This window comes from Anneissia japonica, unplaced genomic scaffold (assembly GCF_011630105.1).
Source record: "Anneissia japonica isolate Jap-2015-1 unplaced genomic scaffold, ASM1163010v1 scaffold1339_len174410_cov115, whole genome shotgun sequence".
NCBI lineage: Eukaryota > Metazoa > Echinodermata > Crinoidea > Comatulida > Comatulidae > Anneissia > Anneissia japonica.
In genome coordinates, this window is record NW_022737119.1 from 155,633 (window position 1) to 165,028 (window position 9,396).

Genomic DNA, 9,396 nt, shown 5'->3' on the forward strand with positions numbered 1-9,396 from the left:
TGACACCCATCCACTTCACCATTGTTTCAGTTTTAGTCACTCAGGTTTTAGATTATATGTTCCACGTATTCGACACAACAGATACAGGGACTCATTTGTAATTAACGCAATACGTATCTTCAATCAAATGCCAAACGAAAATGAGTGATTTTAATTAGCTTGCAATGCGAATTTTACATTTTAAAATGTTTTAAATGAATCTGATTATTAATTATTTTAAATTGTTAGAAAACTTTTCAAATTTTAGTCACTGTTCTCCTTCTGGTGTATTTTAATGTTTTTACAATGTTTTCTTGATGTTTCATGTTCTTTGCCAGTGGAAAAAGAATTTCCATTTTACCTGTGTTTTAATGGACAAATAAAGTTTGATTTTTGATTTGATTAGAAAGCATTGCCATCGTATTTGGGTTTTTTTTACTAGATTTAAAGTGAGTGAGTTTCATACCCAAAATGCTCTATTTTTTTCACACACCTGAAGAGGAGTTTAGGTGAGTGATGGTGTGGTCCTTATACCAAAATTGTTTAATTCTGATGGATAATTTTTTTAAGGCACATATTTTTAGAAATATAGTAGTAGTAGTAATAGATACTTGGTAAGGTGTTTGTTGGTAGAGAATATATTTTCTGTGTTACATCTGTTTAAAAGTTTAAATTATTGTATTGGAAATGTCGTTTAATAATTGTTTTCATGACAGGATTTGAACCCATAATCCTGGGATAGCAAAGCAAGTATCTTTCTACCAAGATTTCCAGCTTCATTAATTATTTACTATTAGTGATGATAATAATAATTTTAGAGTTGATTTTGATGTCATTTGCTGTGAACAATTTAATGTGGCTAAGATTTAATTTTTAGCATGTGCATTCTTTGTGTGAGGTTTTATTAGCAACAAGCAAAAAACATTTATCATAGATATGAAGAAGCAAATTCTAGACCTGATTTCTAACTAGCAGTTAATTTAGATTAACTATACCCTTTCATTACCATTATTATTATCATTATTGTCATATAATTAACATATTTGTTAAATCCTTTACAACTTATTTCTAGTGAGTCCAATGATGTTAAAGAAACAAACAGGTAAGTGTCATGAATTCCTACTTAATGTATTTCGGGCGGTAAAGAAATGAATAGGAATCCTCTTTGACATATAAAATATAAACACAGCTCACAATGTTGTATTACACAACTCTCAAATAAACTTTTATTCTGTATCAACTCCAACAAGAATCCGGTATCAAACATTCACATAAAAAAGAGCTTTCCGAAAGACCAAGCTCTCACCCTATATACATTAGCCCTAGAACTCCAGAGCATTCAAGAGCATTCTATATTGCCTAAGTTCCTCATTGGTCACCTTACATCATAATTAACCGATAGGCTTATTGCCTCTACAGTACCTAATATTCCAGAAACTTCCAAATATTACTCTTGGATTCTACATGGTATAGTGTGTTCCTATAATTACCAATGTGGTTTGCACTTGTTTGTATGGTCAAATATATAAATATTTATTTACAAAAACATGCATTAAATAGATTCTTATTTTTAAATGAGTATTAAAGGATATATTATTTTAATATTATTACTATTTTTTTTTTTTTTTTTTTTTTAACAATATTATATTAATGTTTTCAGTAACAGATTGTTTATTCCCAAAATTTATCATAATAATTTAAATTATTTATTTTGTTGAATAGTGGTTTGAAAGACAAGGCCTGTAGCCATTGTGTGATGGCAGGATGTGTGGCTGTAGATCTGAAGATTCTCTCCACAGCCATGTAATGCACAGTGACAGGTATGGTACCCCTCAACTTATCAAACATTTGACTCCACTTATGCATAGCGCCAAAGAAATGTGTGTGACATCAACTAGAAAAACAAAGTGAATGGTGGTTCGTTCTCATATCATCATACATAATTAATTTTGCCTTAACATAAAAAGCAATACAGAAATACAGGAAATACAGTAAAGCTGCAAGCCAGGTTTGGTGAAATGTTATAAAATAAATAACAGTCAAATGTCTTTCAAACCACATATTTAAGGGAAAGCAGTCTAATTTTAAACGAGGAACACAAGGAACTTGATTCCATTTATTGTTTGTTTTTATCTTGTGTTCATAATTCTAATTTTATTATTCTTAAATGACAATAAAACTGCCAAAATTATATTTCTTAAATACCGAAATAATATAATGCAAAATATTTTGGTATAATGATAACGATGCATGTGTTACTGTTTAAAAGTAAACACTTTTCTGCTGTAGTTCTAAAGCAGCAGACAATCTGAGGTTGGTGGGATAGAAAAACAGAATTACAAGCCATGGAAACGTGCGGACAGCTACATGTAAGTTATCTTGAAGTGAGTCATTCTTGTGTTTATGTTGTTGAAAAATTCACAGACAGAACCAAATATCCTGTGACTGGCTGTAATAACACAGCATGCTTATACTTCAGACATAGCCTGATACTGAATACATAATCAATACAATTATCATCAGTATTAATTATCCTCATCATCTTTTTATGGATTATATTCATCATTGATCATCATCATTAAAGCCAGGTTCCAGAAGAAAAAAAATATTGATATGTTGTACAACTGCTTTTTCTGAAACAAAAAGACTGTTTAACGAAAAACAGTGAATGGTTAAATGAGATACAGATTTTGAATATTTATAAACAGGAAAGGGAGGGAAGGTTTAAAATGGGTGGTTATACGCCCCTTATTGTATCTGAGAAGAAACAGTTGTACAGCATATCAAAACATTTTTTCCTTAAGGAGCCTGCCTTTAACATAATCATCCTCATCTTTATCATCATCATTATACATATAATCATTATCATCATTATTATTATCATTATCATCATTATGATTTTGTTTAATATCCTCAGTACAAGTCAGCAAATGTTTAATTAAATAGTTAAGCTCTGTCCAGATTGTCGAAAAAATAATCTGTTGTCATGATGTGATGATGATGATAATAATAATAATAATAATAATAATAAATAACATAATCATCATTTTATACCAGTAACATTATTATCATTTTTTTTTTTTATTTAACGTCATATCAGCAAATGTTTAATTAAATGGTTAGATTATTAATAATACAAATAAAATGCTAGGATTGGATTTATTCGAAAGTCTAGAAGAAGTGTTATTTCCAGTGGGGTCCTTCTGGTGGTGGTGGTGATTGGACAGTACACCGGGAGACAATCCCCTACTCTTTTCCGAAGAGTGTACTGTGTTCTTTAACGTGCACATGGGCCATAAATGCACATGGGACCAACGGCTTAAACGTCTCATCCGAAAGACGCTATTGTAACTTGTATTTCAGCCCTCTAGCTGAAACACAAGGAGAGGCAGCGATGGGAATTGAACCGGGGACCTAGAGATCTCCACGGTTCAGCGCACACACAGTGGCTACCACCAGATTAGCCGACTGAGCTAAGCTGCTCTCCTAAGCTTATATAGCGCCAAATCCAAATCAGTGGTCAAAGACGCTGTGCACTCATCTTGATTAATTATGATTTAATTATTTTTTAATTAGATGCTCGGTATTCAACGTCAGTGATGCAAGACTATGACCATCATCGGAAGAGTAGCAGTCCTGTAATGATCCAAATGGGCAAAACTTGGCTGGCTGGTGGGTCATGACCTTCACTACATAACTAAAATGACAAATCAAATGAAGCCTAGTCACACACCGTGTTGGAAGTAATGTTTACAAGGGCACCCTCAGTCATCAAAGTCTGTTACAGAAAGGTAAATGTCTTTTCAAGTCTTTTTAAATTGCACAGATGAAAAATTTGAAAAAGTAATGTAATCATTTAAAACGACAAAAAATGTGGTTTAACAACATAGTACGGTACTGTATATTTTATAGCTAGTATAAAAATGTGTTGAATTGTCTTTTTTTCACAGAAAGCAGAAGAAAATTAGAAACATTAATTTAGCTCGTCCATGACTAGATTCGAACATGTTGCTAATAAGTGTAAAATATTTTTCTAGACATACTGCGTGTGTTATACTGACAAATTGTATTTTTTTTTTTAAGTGTTAATGGGCAATAATGTATTGTTTAATTGTAAAACTCAATGCTTAAGGAAATGAAAGTCAGTATAATACACGGCCTTTCCCTTTAATGCCCTCTCCAATTAAATACCAATTTGTTGAGACCAGTATATAGCACACTGAAAATTGATCGTGTGTTGTCTAAGTAGATTAATGTGATTGGCTACTACAAACTCTACTTCATTATTCTTAGCCTTTCCTATGTATTATTATTGACTGTGTTAAAACTAAACTTTCTAAAAGCTAATTTTAATATTCTTCATGATGCCATAGTCAGTCTCATCTAGTTCTTCACAGTGTACTAATAAATTAATGAAAATTATAATTAAATAGATTGATTGGTGATAGAATATCCAGACATTCAGCAAATGTCATGAGGCAAAAGTTCCATGTGAGAGAAAAAAATAACAGTGTAGATAAAATTAAAAAAAACATAGTAAACATGTCACCAACATAATTGGAATAAAACATCAACATTTTCAAAAATTAGGTGTTAAAATGTAACACACACAAGGTTGTACAAAATCCTGAAATTTACATCACACAAATGCTCTGTAATTAATTCTTATAATTGATATAAAGAAAACAAACACCTGATTTGTAACTTTTTTCTCATTTTGGTGTGGCAAGGTTATTACGGTAAATAAATTACCAGAGCCACGAAGTAATTATATTCCAAATATTCAGTTTATTTCCAAAACATATTCATTTTCATATGGAGTACAGTATAGAGTAATATTACAAAAGTACTTTTAAATCAAAAAGATATATGTCAACATTTTGTAACATATTGTCAGGGGCGGATCCAGTAGAGAACATGGTGGCACGGGGCGTTTGGCCACTAAATTTTATAAATTTCAATGCAAATCAATGTTGATTTAAGTATATAGCACACTGAAAATTGATCGTGTGTTGTCTAAGTAGATTAATGTGATTGGCTACTACAAACTCTACTTCATTATTCTCAGCCTTTCCTATGTATTATTATTGACTGTGTTAAAAACTATACTTTCTAAAAGCTAATTTTAATATTCTTCATGATGCCATAGTCAGCCTCATTAATGGTTTAACACTAGTTGATTATTTCAAAATGGCTTGGCCGTGTTCACTTGTCCTTTTCAGTTACTGTAACAATAAAAAGCAAAATATGGTATCTAGTTCTTCACAGTGTGCCACTCAATTATCTATTCTGAAACTGTTTTGCCCCTTCCCCTCCCCTCCGATTTAAAAATATTCTGGATCTGTCCCAGATAGATGTGTAAAATACAAGGTTGAAATGTATAAGTAGTAGCAACTGTGGTGAGATCTGATATTATTATTTACATACCGCATACATAGATTGAGTCTAGCATCTGATTCAAAAGCGGGCCATAACTTTAACCATCACACCTATGATATAGCTAATGATCGTTCATAAATTTCCAGGTAAAAAAAGTACTCACGTTACTATCACGTTAAATGATGACTTTTGCTCTGTCACAATGTAATCTCTAGGCCTTACCTATATACTGTTGCTATGAAAATTACTACAAGCACAGATAGTAAAAGGGATGTGACCTCTACAACAGTGAGGGAGATTGGCCCTCTGATCGCCTAGGCATACTTGGCATGTACTCTTTTCAACACATTTGTAGGCTTCGTAGAATCTATTGTAGTGACGACCCCCGTACGTTCGTATCCCCGATCTACGCAGGAGGACATGACCTCAAGGTCAGCTCATCTGCATAACCCACAGCCGGGTGTGCTGCACAGCCGACCAGGGGTACCTGGTGAGATTAGTCACTCGTACACTGGACTTAATGCAAGACGCATCTCAGCTAACGCTATAGGATTGGTTTATGGTGTATCTGGTGTCCGGGTCTTTGCTACCATTGGAGTACTGTTGTGTTTGGGTATATATAATTGGAGTACTATCGCCAAGGAATACATCCTATTGGATAAAGGTAAGCTCCACTCGGTACCTTTTATATCACGGTATATATATAGGCGATAATTACTGCACTATGTATGTGGTGGGCCTATATAAAACAGATGCTAACTGCTATAGATTCGGGGAACGGTGAAATCTATAGCCCCTTGGTGATATGAAGACAATATCCTACTAAATTACCGAGGGCCACCGTAGCCTATTTTCCCTAGGGTCTTCCCGAGGACAAAACATATTTGACATTAGATTCTTTCTAAAAACCTAATTATTTGTACAAAAATTTAATAAGTTATGTGGGCTTTGTTTCAATTTTTGGGGTTGGAAGATTTTATTCTTAAAATTACTTTTTATAATACTAAATTGTATCATTAATAGGGTAGGGCATATTTACCAACCTGTCATTTGGAGTCAATTTTTTCGTCGGGGCCATTTTTTCCTGCCCAATTTAACCATACACCATTAAGCAACTTAATTTATTTTTTTCCTTAAACTTTCATGATGCCTCCAACGAAGAAATACAGTGTTTTTCAAGTTTTATTGATCATTTTTACTTAACATTTGTAAGACCCTATTTTGTTAAAAATTTTAAAACTTGTTTTTTTTTTTTAATACTGATGAGAAATACTGACAAAGAAAAAAGATTTTTTGTATATATATATATATATATATATATATATATATCCCAGCTTTGCAAACTATATCCCCATTCCACTGCAACCCCTAGTATGCCTAGTCATAATATAAGGTATAAGGGAGTATAAAACTTACCATCCTCGCAATCATCAAAGGGTTGGATGACATCTCTAATGTATTTTTCTTCCAATACGGTATTGAACTCCTTTCCCCATCCTGTAAACGAGACTTTGGAACGTCGTTTAATTTTTTTAATAGTTTGGAGGATTTCCACTGTCTCAGTATTGCATCAAATGCTTGAATTGTGGCCTTTCATTTTAAATAACAGTTGCTATTTGTTTGCTCTTTATAGATCCATGACAAAAAATACAGTGAAGAAAAAAAAAAACTCCTTGTCCAGTCAGGTCATTATGGCATGTGCATAAAAAAGCCCACAGCTCCTCAATAGTAGGCCAAGTATTGTAACAAGAATTTGCCATACATCAAAATACTTATTGAGTATAACACTTTACAGAATATAAACAACATGAGAGCAGCTTTATAGTCAGCTAAATTTGTAGTATCCACTGTGTGTACTGAACCATAAAAATCTCATGGTCCCAGGTTCAATTCCCATCTGCTCTCTGGGTCATTTAGTTGGAGGGCTGAAATGCAACTTACGACAATGCACCATCTTTTGTATATTGGTCCTGTCTGCATTTTATGGCCCATGTGCTCACCTTCATAAAGTAGTAGTGATTGTCTTCCAGTGTACTTCCCAATCACCATTAGAAGGACCCCACTGGAATAGGTCTTCAGATTTTGTAGGTTATCCTTGGTGTTTACCTAAATAAATTCATCCATCTGTCCATGCCAGGTTTTGACCTTGCATTCTACTATGCATTTTGCAAATTGCAACACTTTCAGTAAAAGTGTTGTGTTTAACAACATTATGCTGATTTGACCACAGACACCAATAAAAAATCATTGACAAACTATTTTGATCAGAAGTTTAGTGTTTGTTTAAAACATATAAGCAACAAGTAGAATACTCAACTATGTTTTACCATAATTATAAATTATATTGAACAAATTTCTACATTACACAACTTTTTGAAGGACGATTGTATCATAATTATACTGTAAATTATATTACAATAAATATTTAACAGGACTGTATTATATATACAAATTTTATGATTATTTTTCAGATTGTCATTTAGTTTCATCTCCTGCTTCATCAATGTACACCTTGAATGATGCCTGTTCATGGTACGAGCAAAGTTGTTTACACCAAGCTCCCCAACACAACATCACTACTCAACGAGTGACAACATCTCCATCCTATCAAGGCCAAGCCCGATCCCCCATCACATTTCAATATGACAGTAAAGTAAAAGTTTTAGGTCAATAATTTCTTTTTTATTTCTAATTTTTACAGTGGCCCTATTTATTGTCATTTTTATTGCAGGAAATTTTGTACACATAAACTAAAGGTGGTTTCCAAAAAACGGTCATTGCCCTTTTTTTAAGTTGGACCCCAGGGTTCCCCACACACTTACAAAACAAAACAGGAGTTTCAGCAAAGACTGTACATTACTGCCATTGCCACTAGTAGGGCACGGCATTACAAATAAACATTCTAATTATTAAAAAATTTCTATCTTATTAGCTCTTCAAAAAAAAAACCCAATGTAATAACTTGTGCCTGTCCCGTTTTTAAGCGTGGATGAATGCGCGGACAGTGAGCAGTTGATGTTGTTTATTGTTGGTTGTTTTATTGTTTTTTATTTGTATGTTGTTGGGAGAGATTTATTTTTCTCAATAGTAATGCTTTAATGAGTTTTGAAAAGTTCTTGTAAATTTTACCTTATACTTTTAAAATTTAAACAGATTAAATTTTTGTCTTAATATACGATCATGGCCTAAAAAGGAAGAATTCAAAAAATCTACAATTGCAAATTCGATAACTAATGATGTTTTGGCCCTGTTGTAGTTTACCTAAATACTTTTCATTTCTTTTTTGTAGTTTACTGTGAGAATTTCATCAGTTCTTTTATGCTTTGAATTTGTATGTGCGTGTTCCATCGATATAAAGTGTTTGATTATTAATAATAATTATTGTTGTGTATTTTACAAAATAATTTTTTTCGATAGTCCAAGTCAGTCATAAGTAACGCTTGCACTTCAAATCAGATGTTTTTAAAATCAATTTTTAGCCCACTCTCTGAGAGAGAGGGCTTACGATGATTTTGAGCGAATTTTGAAGTCATTTGATTTTCTATCTCTTCCTTCGTTTGTGACGCGATTAGGCCGATCTTGCAATGATATGGAAGAGAAGGCTTGGGGAATTTAAAGTATGAAGAGTTTTTGCGAAAATGTTGTCGGGAAATATGTGATATTATATGTTTTTATATCATATCTCTTAACACTAAGATGGGTTTCCTATGAAAGCGTGTTCGTCATTGATCAGATTGCAAATCGGCTGTATATTCCACATTGTGTTTATCAACCAATCACGGCCTGGAATGGTTAAGCTTTGCGGCTAATAAATTCGTCTGCACGAGTCTAGTTGGTAGCGAAGAATGTACAGCCGTTTTGTGGTGCTTGCAAGGGTGGGTGGTCTCTCCTCTGAGAGATAAACAATGTACTGTAATGCAGGCTGGCCTAGAGGAAGACGAACTATAGGCTGGCTGAATGTATGTAAAAATGGCCCCGGTAAAAATGACCCCAGTAAAAATGGCCCCAAATGACAAGTAGGTTAAATGGCCCCAATGA

At 33.2% G+C, this 9,396-nt stretch overlaps 1 long non-coding RNA gene across 1 annotated transcript in view; it reads left to right on the forward strand.

Moving 5' to 3' along the window:
• LOC117117081 overlaps nt 1-9,024 on the forward strand; it is a 19,809-nt gene extending 10,785 nt beyond the window's left edge. The window contains exons 6-7 of the long non-coding RNA XR_004446856.1: nt 3,556-3,770; nt 7,830-9,024. This is a non-coding gene — a long non-coding RNA (uncharacterized LOC117117081). The remainder of the gene's footprint in view (nt 1-3,555; nt 3,771-7,829) is intronic.
• Nucleotides 9,025-9,396: the final 372 nt, after the last annotated feature.